We start from the raw sequence: 11,582 nt of genomic DNA, 5'->3' as shown, positions 1-11,582 counted from the left end.
CGACAATATATACCTATATATAACAAAGCGTAAACCGCCCAAGGTTAACTGATAGTACTCTAAATGAATATATATTTAGTATCAATATCCTTCCAATATGTAAAACTTTTAGTTACTATTGTTCTATTTTTATGTAATAATCGTTTAAATAAATAAGTGCGTAGACAAAAGAAGAAAACGACGATTTGAAGACGCAAATGACCAAAAAGCTAAAATGTACAAGTTACAATCCAAGTGGTTCAAATTATTGATGAGAAACGTCTAAAAATTACAGGAGTACAAGCCGCGGAACGCAAAGTACAAGATATCTAAATGTACGAAAGGACGTTCGAAAATTCGGAACCGGGACATAAACCGAGAAGAAACGTACGACTCAACGGACCTAAAATTACAAGACAACTATGCACATGAATATAATATAATATATATATATATATATAATTATAGGAAAAATTATATATATTATATATATATTTAAAAGTGTCGGCAAGCTAGTGTACAAAGAAGTGTGAGCTGAAGCAGTCCTCCATGCGATCGCATGGCCCCAAAAGTCTGGCCAGGTCCTATAAATACCAAAATTTCAGACGAGTTCTTTACACCTTCATATATTTCTTTCTCTCTTATGTAATATATATTTATATTATAAATTTAATTTAAGTTAATTTTAATAATAAAGTTATGGTTTAGTTGGGTTATTGTAAGAAATGTTTTATGGGTTTTAAAGTCGGAACTCTGTCCGTGTAAAGCTACGCGATAAATAATCACTGTAAGCTATGTTCTTCCTTTTGAAATTAATGTCTCGTAACTAAGTTATTATTATGCTTATTTAAGCCGAATTAATCGTGATGTTAGACTAAATATTAAAGACGGGGTTATTGGATTTTGTACCATAATTAGGGTTTGGACAAAAGACCGACACTTGTGAACATTGGACTATTGACTATTAAAAAGGTGGGGGGTATTGTCTAATTGAATGACAACTCATTGGAACCTGTCGAACCTATCTTCAAATTAGTTAATCTAATAATTATTAAATTGATTACGAATGTCCTATTTAGTGACGTTTATACGACATCGTTTACAATCATTTATTAATCAATTAGATTGGGTAATTGATTATTCATTATGGCCAAGTGAATAAATTAATGTATCGTGGACTAATTAAAACAGGGGTGGATTACACACAAGGATAATTGGTGTAATTGTTAACAAAGTATTAAAACCTTGGATTACACGCAGTCGATAATCTGGTGTAATTATTAACAAAGTATTAAAACCTTGTTACACTTTGAATCCCTAATTAGTTGAAATATTTGACTTCGAGAATAAGGTTAATTTGACGAACATTTTATAATTATGACCGATGGGCTATTATGGGAAAAACGCAGATATGTATCAAATAAACCGGGACAAAGGACAATTAACCCAGAGAAATAAATTAAAATCAAAACGTCAAACATCATGATTACGGAAGTTTAAATAAGCATAATTCTTTTATTGTATTTCTCATCGTACTTTTAATTATTGTCATTTAATTTATCGCAATTTTATTTTACGCATTTTAATTATCGTCATTTATCTTTACGCTTAAAATTAAAAATCGACAAACCGGTCGTTAAACGGTAAAACCCCCCTTTTATAATATTACTACTTATATATAATTGTATATATTTTGTATAAATATAGTTGTTAAAAATATAGTACGTAATCAACTAGCTACCTGTGGAACGAACCGGACTTACTAAAAACTACACTACTCTACGATTAGGTACACTGCCTATAGTGTTGTAGCAAGGTTTAGGTATATTTCCTCCGTAAATTAATAAAACTTGTGTAATATTTAGTCGTATTTTGTAGTAAACAATAATAGTATTTCGTACAGCTCCGCTCCACACATCAAGTTTTTGGCGCCGCGGCTAGGGAGTAAACGCCGAAAGCGAAACGCTATATTCTAAAAAAAATAATTAGTTTTTAAGCCATTTTTATAAAAATATATTTACAGAAGTTTTAAATTTTTAAATAAACAAAACAAACAAAAAAATTATATATCTATATTTTTAAGTGTTTAATTTAAAAAGTTTATATTTTTTATTTCTTTGTTAAAAGTTATAAGAACTAATAAGTAATATTTTTTTTAAAAATATATAAGTTTTATTTAAATTATATTTTCTATAAAATAAAATCAGAAAATTAAAATCAAAATTAAAATTATATTAAAATTTAGTTGGGCCGAAGCCTGCGAAGCCCAAAATCCGGCCTGGTATCTCATATCATGCGATCGCATGATCCATCAACCTAATTCTCATGCGATCGCATGAGGGTTGCTGACAGCAAACCTGGTACGCCATAAATGCTAAATTAGGGTTTATATTTTAATTATTAATTATAATTAGGGTTTAATTAAAATATTAATTAGTTTATCTTAGTTTTAGTTTTAATTAGTATTATTAAGTGTAATAATAATTATTAAATATATAGAATAATATTTTTATTATAATATAAAAATAATATTTTTATAAAATTGTATTTTTATCAACTTAGTTTCTTTTTGTATTTTGTAATTTTTTTTTATCATTTTTCATTTATTCGTAGTATTTAATATTTGTCGTTCGTAGTAATTAGTTCTAAACTTAGTTTTTGACGTAGTTATTTTATATTTCTAGATTTTAGGCTTTGCCGTAAAATCCCTTAAGTGCTTTTTCTTTAGATATAGAGTTTAGGCGCTTTAGAATTTTGTGACGCCGTTATAGATTTTAGTTCCTTTTAAGTTATTGCCGTTTTGGATATAGAATTCCTTTTAAGCTTTAATACATTTAGGTGTAACTTTTTAGATTTAATTTTCAGACTTTTAAGTTTCGACGTTTTCCTTTCTTATTTTTATTTTTCGACGTTTTTCGACGCGCTTTTTCTTTCTCATTTCTACGCTCTAGTTTTTAGGACATAGAATTTTCTTTATTTTCTTTAAATTACGACGAAAAATTATTGTAAGCGATTGAATTGATAGACATTCAAAATTTTCTGATTCGTAGTAATAGTTGAATTTGTTAGTGGCGAGTTGTGGATTTCCGATTTAAAGGGTCCTGGCTACCTGCTGCATCTATTGGCTATTCAAAACGTGGGCAAAATCAGAAAAGTCTATTAATTTGATAACTTATATAATTTTTATCTTTATAACTAATAGGATATTCAGTGAATGCACCGAGTAAAACGTTCACCACCTTTCATACGTTCACCACCTGTAACCCGATCAAGACATCTAGCCAATATTGTCGCCATTGATTTTTCTTTAGAATCATCATCTAGTAGTCCTAGTACTCCACTTCAAATTTCCGATAATCCATTTTTTGTACCCGACTTCACAATTGAGAACTCGGAGGATATTCAAGGACAATTTCAAGATCCTGAACCACTAATTATTCCTCCTGAACTACAAACCGTTAAATTAGAATCCTCTAGTGATTCGTATTCAACAAATTCAATTATGGAAGTAACAGAACCTCAAAGTATGGAAGACCGAATGAGAGCCACACGCACGGGCCAAGGTCACGCCATTATTAAGCCAGATGTTAATGCGCCAGATTATGAAATCAAAGTACAAATCCTACACATGGTAACTAATCAATGCCAATATAGTGGTACGCCAAAAGAAGATCCAAACGAACATCTTCGAACCTTTAATAGGATCTGTACTCTATTCAAAATCAGAGAAGTTGAGGATGAACAGACTATCTCATATTGTTTCCCTGGACTTTAAAGGGAGAAGCCAAAGATTAGTTAGAATCGTTACCTGAAGGAGCTATTGACACATGGGATGTTTTAGTTGAGAATTTTCTTAAAAGATTCTTTCCGGCATCTAAAGCCGTGAGACTTCAAGGAGAAATTGTTACTTTCACGCAAAAGCCAAATGAAACATTATATGAGGCGTGGAAAAGATTTGGAAAGTTGTTGAGAGGATGTCCTCAGCACGGTTTAGACACTTATCAAATACTACAAATATTCTACCAAGGTGTCGACGTTGCTACACGAAAAGACATCGGCACAGCAGCTGGTGGTTCCATTATGAAGAAAACTGCAACCGAAGCTCACAAAATTATTGATAACACAGCCTCCCACTCGCATGAGTGGCGCCAGGAAAAAGATATTTTTCGTTCATCTAAAGCGGCTAGAGCCGATTCTAGCCATGACTTTGATTCTGTTTCCACAAAAATAGATGCTTTCGAGAGACGAATGGAAAAGATGACTAAAGATATTCACGCAATACAAATAAGTTGTGAAAAATGTGGTGGACCACACTTAACGAAAGATTGTCACATCGAGCAAACAATGGAACAACGTGAGAATGTTTCCTACATGAAAGAAAGGCCAAGAAATAATTATCAAAATAATTATCAACTGCCAAGGCCAAACTTTAATCGAAATCAAAACATTCTTTACAATCCAAATGGACCTAATAACAACTCGTACAACCAACAAGGTCCGAATAACCAACCAACTCAAAACAACACTTTCAATCAACAAAGACCTGGCTTGTATAAACCACCACAATAAACTGAAGAGAAAAATCCAAATATGGAAGAAATGTTGGCAAAACTAATGGAATCTCAAACACAATTTATTACATCTCAAACTCAAACAAATGTGAGGTTTGATCAGTCATTAAGAACTCAACAAGCTTTCATTCTGAATCTAGAAAAACACATAGGTACTTTAGCTAGCTTAATGAGTAAGAGGGAACAAGGAAAGCTACCAATTAATACTGGAGTAAATCCTCGAAATGAGAATGTTAATATGGTGTCAACAAATTCTGAAAAACTAGCACCAGAAGATGGGAAGGTTTTAGATGTGAGTAACAATGAAGAAGTTACAACACCACCACCACCCGAGTATGTAAAGCCAGTGGTGGCACCATACAGACCACCCATCCCGTTTCCAAAAAAGGAGTTGAGTATGAGCAAGTGATAGGTAATAAAGTTTGTGATACCTTTGGAAAGAAGAAGAAGAATAAGAAAGTGGAAGAAACAAAAACCGTAAAAGTAAACTCGGTGAAGACAGTTCCACCAAACCATCCACCCAGGTTGGGTGATCCAGGTGAATTTATCGTTCCTTGTGTACTTAGTGATTGTGTCATGTATGATGGACTAGCAGATTTAGGTGTGAGTGTGAGTGTTATGCCTCTTTCAGTATATAAGAGATTAGGAGTAGGTGAGTTACGTCCAACGAAAATGAGTGTTCGACTTCTTGATCAAACCATTAAGCACCCAGTTGGAATTGCTGACAACCTACCCGTTCAAGTAGGTAATTTAACCTTTCTAGTCGAATTTATTGTCATTGACATAGAAGAGGGCTCAAACATTCCTCTAATTTTAGGTCGACCAATCTTAGCGTCCACCGGGGCGTTATTTGATGTAAGAGAGGGTAGAATGACACTTAGTGATGGTGACAAATCGGTCACCTTTGTGATTCAAAAGTCTAAATCTCCACCAACCAAAACCATTGAACCAATAAAAACGATTAGTAAGAACCACGTTGTTTTACCAACTCCAACGGTAGTGCTTAACAATAATAAAACGCCTAAGTGTGGAGAAGATGAAGTAACACCTAATGATGACTTGATAACAAAGAACTCCGTTGTTGATACAAAATTAAATGACTCTGTTATTAACAGTTCAATGAAGAAACTTATTAAACGGATTCGGGATGCTAGAACCAAGGGGAACTTTAAGTTATGTAACCGGTTAGTATCCAATCTATCGCCCAAAGAAAAGGCAAAACTAGTTAAATTTGTGGATATTACACAGGAATCCGACCAATGGCTTAAAGCAAAAGTCACAGATATGCAAGTTGATTATGGTCCAAAAAAAATTGACGATAAAGTTAATCACAATTTCGACACCACAGCTACCTAAGTGTGGGGAGATTCAAATGTTCTAAAAAGAAAATACTGTCTAGAGTTAGTTGTTCTGTTCTCGTGTAGTTCCGAGAATGGAATCCGATTGGTCTTTTCCACTAGCAGACACTAAAGAACTAGTTTTCTCCCCTCATTCTGAATTTTTTTTTGTTTTGTAGGTTTTGTATAAAATCAATACGCTTTTTAAATTTATGTTTTGTGTGAATTTAAAAACAAAATTTACTTTATTTCATTAAGTTTAAAAAAAACGATTTCTAAAATTCGTCGTAAGTTAAAGACTAGGTCACGGAACCGAAATTGCTTTACCCGAGGGCGGGGCGAAAAATTTTATTATCATTATTTTAATATTATTGATATAAAGTATGCCAAAATATATACATATACACACATATATACATATACACACACACATAAACACACACACACACACACACACATATATATATATATATATATATATATATATATATATATATATATATATATATATATATGAGACGACCCGACCCAATCCATAGGGACGAATACAATAACATATGATAACATTGCGAGGTACTTGACCTCTATATGATACATTTTACAAACGTTGCATTTATTCTTAAAAGGCAAACTATCATTACATCAATATTTGACATTTTCGTCTAACATTTCATAATATCCAAATGACCTAATCTGTCATTTACTTATTTATATTCTCTATTGAACTCCAATGACTCGAATGCAACGTCTTTGTATCATGGCTTAAAAGGTCCCAAGTAGTATCCTTAACATGAGCTAATGCACAGCGGAATACTTAATTCATACCTGAGAATAACATGCTTTAAAACGTCAACATAAAGTTGGTGAGATATATAGGTTTGATGCTAGCAGCGTTATAACAATGGAACACAATATTTCATATATAAACATTTTAATAAAAATATTCTAAGTGGTTGAGCACTTGGTAACCATACTTAACATTTAATCACGTCGCATATTCCCTTTATTATGAAATCTTACTACACCGTACCAAGGTGTAGTTACGAAACGAAGTACTGTGCAACCGTTGAATACTGGTCGTCCAGTCCGGTTGGGGTTATCAGGCCCGATAGATCTATCAACAGGATTCGCGTTTACAATACCGCTGTAAATAATAGTTACCAAGCTACAGGGAAGTATGCCAGTGGTACAACTCAACGTAGAATATATTTTTCAGTTACTTGTGTCCATAACGTAAAACATAAAATACATGTATTCTCATCCCAAAATACTTAGAGTTTAAAAGTGGGACTATATACTCACTTTTGTCTTGAAGATATGTAATTTCGACTTGGTCTCCGATTGATATCACGAACCTATCCATATATAATATATCAATACCTTTTCTTTTTAAACAATCGTCACATATATATACTTATAATACTTTTAATACTTTTAATAATTCCTTAGTCCGTAGTTAGCAGTCCGATGTTAGTAATTCAATTTTAATGGTTCATATTTAGTTGTTTAATAAACCCCCAATGAAATAAATAAAACCCCCATCGTATATGTATTGGTCGAGATTAATCTTGACCCATGGTACCGGTGTTGTCAAATGACCTGTTGCGTACATAAAGTACCGGTGTTGTCAAATGACGTGTTGCGTACAATCATGAGATCTTATGATTAATCTTCTCGTATTGTTTACAGGTGATCCTGAACCATATAAAATTAAATTATGAGTACATATGTATAAAATATCATGTTACTTTAGGAAGATGTGATTTATTTAATTTTCTCCAATTATTTTCGTGGCTAAACTAGTCTTGGATATCCGACTTTGTTTTGGTCATAATTTCTTCGTTACAACTCCGTTTTCGTTGATTCAACTTTCCACTTCCTTGGATCGAGTCCCTCTTTAAGAATATGAACTGTAAATACCTTAGTTTGTATTCGAAATCATAGGTCATAGGTCAAATTTTGGTGAAACTTATGAAGTTAATCATTTTTGTTACAAAAACATCATTTAATGACCATTTTTCTAAAAATACTTATACTATGAATTAAATCATGAAATTTTTATGTGTTAACATATTCATAAGAAATATCATTTTTCCAGAATATAAACCTCCAATTCAAAGTTCAAGATGGTTTTTAATTATCCAACCCAAAACAGCCCCCGGTTGCACTCCGACGTCATAAAAACAGTTTTTTAAGGTATTCTTTGAAAAACCAAGTTATACCTTGTTAAATTAGCATATATTTAAGTTATATTACAGGTATTGAAGTATTTTAAAAGTTAAGTTAGAAGGATCTATTTAGTTTGCAAACAAGTTTGAAATCATTCAAACTATGTTTTTGTTGTTAAAATTGTATACCATACAATAAGATAGCTATATATATATGAATCGAATAAGGTTATGAACAAAGTTACTACCTCAAGTTACTTGGACAAGATTGCTGTAAAAGAGGAGTAAAAACCTAGAACCAAAAGAGTGATGAAATTGGATGAAAGATTGGAAGCAACTTAAGACATAAACTTGAATTGAAAGTTGTATTTTTGTAGTGTTTTTGTTGATCTTTTTATGGTGGTGTTTAAGGTGATTCTTGAGAGGATTTTTGCTGGAGTTCTTAGAGAGACATGAGGCTAGTAAGTGTGTGTGTTTAGCTAGAGAAATGATGTTCCAAAAATTGAAAATGGATGCATGTATTTATGGTGGTGTAAAAGGTGTATAAATTTGTAATTTTGTGAAAAGATCTTTTAATCATGTGAAATTGTCATACTAAATAACAAAAGTAGTTACCTTATACATAAGGCATGAACAAGGGCTGGTTGGTGGTGATTTGATGTGTATATACCAATAGTAAATACGTATAGAAGCTAGGTATGATACGAGTACATATACTCTAGATATACGTATAGAAATCTTGTGAAAAATGGAATGAGGATTCAAATATAGCTATCTTTTGTGAATATACTTATATTGTTTTATGTATTTAAGTCTTTAAAAGTGATTAAATACATTATATATACGATATATGTATAAACATTATAGGTCGTAAGTATTTATGTCAAATAACGTTACGTATAGTTATCGTTTTGAAAGCTTAAGTTAGTAGTTTCAAAATATACTTATAACTTATTGTTATTAATACAAAATGAGATATTTAAACATCCTTAAATCATGTTAAATATGTATATATACATATATATACACAAACGTATAATTAACATATATTGTATAGTTCGTGATATCATCGGTCAAACTAGACGGTTAAACGTTATGTAAAACTCTTTTCAAAATCATAAATCTCAACAATTTAGATTGCTTATTATGTTGGTAAGTTTTAATTTATGTAAATATTAATCTTATAAGTGTAAAACGATCGGAAAAATCCGGGTCGTTACAGTACCCACCCGTTAAAGAAATTTCGTCCCGAAATTTGGTAGAGGTTGTCATAAATAACAATAGGAATGTTTTCATGACGAATATGAGGTATTAATAGAGTTTTATCATTATTGGAAGATATGGATAAAACGATTCGGTCATGTGAAGTGCACGAGTGAAGCTATCACAAAAGAATGAAATGAGTGAATATAGAATTGTTTTAACCGATGTCGAGATTAGGATTGATTTCCAGAATTTAAGGGATTTAAAGAAAATCTTATGTAATAAGATTTGGTTCTTCGATGATTTAGAAAACAGGATCTCCTTTGATTTAATGCGATAATCTGTTTCGATTTCTTTGTCGGATATTTCACTATAAATCCACCTCCTTCCCTTTCTTACTTCCATACCTCACATCTCTTACTCTTCCTCCTCTAATTCATACCTTAAGGTATCCTTTAAAATGCTTCATCCCGTTCTGATTTTTGTTATACTTCTAACTTTCATATCTTTCATTCTTCTCTTTCATCTACCGCTAGAAGAATCTATTCACTTTTATGATTTTCTTGGAATTATAATGTTTCTAATTCTCCCGTGTCTTTACGTCGCCATACGTATTGATACACACGGTTTGTAGTTTCTGGGTGGTTATTGGGTTTGATATCTTTCCTTATATTTTGATGCTCCTGCTTCTGTTTTCCATAATCATTGTCATCCATAGTTAATACTCTCTCCTATTTGCTGTAATCTATACCCCAATTTCTATTTTGGGACTTTGTCCCTTCGTTTCTTCTTACCGTCCTTGAGTCAAGCGATCAATAGTTCGAAATTCGTAGGTATAAAATTCGGAATGAACATAGCTAATGCTCTAAGAAAGGAATGGTAATGGCACGATTTTGATTTGTCAAATTACCAGAATATCCAGGAAAATAGAACTATCAAGATGATTTGTTCTTAATATGTTTCAGAATTGGATAGAATGTAAAAGTCGTGTAACATGGCACATGATGACGGTACTGTGAATCATCATATTCCATTAGAAACTTAACATGACTTACTGTAATATAATGAAGTTGATCAAGTTTCATTATATTATACTAGTTCATGCATCAGTTCCCAACACTGCTTCAGAACATTCCTATTTTAAACTTGAAGGATTTAGAAACTAACACAGTTTCCTTTATATTGTAACGCAGATATTACAGAGATAAATGATTTCAGATAAGGATAGTGGTGAAAATATCTTCAGAAATATTGAGGATATTTATAATGAAAGATATGATAATATCTTGGAATTTCTAATGTCGAAGGATGATGATGAAGATTGACCCGTAAGGGTTTAGATTCAGAAGCAAGGTGTTTGCTACAGAATCGTCATAATTCTTTATGTACAAGTTTAGTCCTTGTAACTTGTTCAGAGTCTCCTTCATGGTTTGTTCAATCCGGTTTTCAGTACCAATTTTCTATCGAGCGTTCCTAACACTTCCTTCTTTTATCATCAACATTTGGTCATTAAGACCTTCTACAACATGCTGCTTCGTCAGTATTTTCAAAGTTATCGGATCTGGGTCATTGGTTATCAAACCAAGATGGTTTAAGGAGAATTGTATTTTTAGATGATTAAACGCTGATGGTAATATGATGGAATATAAAAGGTTCTCCGGTAACGATGGCGAAAGAACAACGTATATATATATATCGAGATTGTAATAAGAGTAGTCTTACTGAGATATCGTAGTGGAGCTGTGACAAAATTAGTTAATTGAAAAGGAATCGCGTGATTGTTTTTGCTAATGGATGATAAGGAATTCGATGCGGATACGTTTTAACTATAACTTCGAGTTCAAAAATTTTTAGGTGCATAACTGTATGCATAAATCTTTATTCCGTAGACGAGGTGCGGCTGGTTGAACTTCTCGATCGAGATGTTTTCAAGAATCATGAAAAGTTGTGAATGCGAATTGTAATCGTCAAGATACAAATGAGGTTTAAAATAGAATCAAGTGGCAAACTTGAAGGATTGTTTAGTTTCATATGTAATAATCATCATTTTAACTCATTTTTAATTGTCCAAAGTTAGCAGTCCAATAGTCCGATTGTCCAATGGTTCAATAAATTCATATATGAACTAAATATATAATATTCGAATTACTTAATACGTATCGTGACCCGTGTACTGGTCTCGGTGTCGATCACAACTCAAAGTATATATATATATTTTGGAATCAACTCCGACCCTGTATAGCCAACTCCCACCTTCACATATAGAGTGTCTATGGTTGTTCCGAAATATATATATAGATGGATCAATATGATAAGTCGAAACC

At 32.1% G+C, this 11,582-nt stretch overlaps 1 non-coding gene across 1 annotated transcript; it reads right to left on the bottom strand.

Moving 5' to 3' along the window:
* Positions 1 to 3,864: 3,864 nt before the first annotated feature.
* On the bottom strand, positions 3,865 to 3,971 carry LOC139856585 (small nucleolar RNA R71). Its single transcript, XR_011762057.1, has one exon. It is a non-coding gene; the product is annotated as a small nucleolar RNA R71 (small nucleolar RNA).
* Between the last annotated feature and the right edge of the window lie 7,611 nt (positions 3,972 to 11,582).

This window comes from Rutidosis leptorrhynchoides, chromosome 6, assembly GCF_046630445.1.
Source record: "Rutidosis leptorrhynchoides isolate AG116_Rl617_1_P2 chromosome 6, CSIRO_AGI_Rlap_v1, whole genome shotgun sequence".
In the NCBI taxonomy this organism is placed as follows: domain Eukaryota; kingdom Viridiplantae; phylum Streptophyta; class Magnoliopsida; order Asterales; family Asteraceae; genus Rutidosis; species Rutidosis leptorrhynchoides.
Note: the sequence above shows the minus strand (reverse complement) of the source record. Positions and strands in the feature narration are given on the sequence as shown.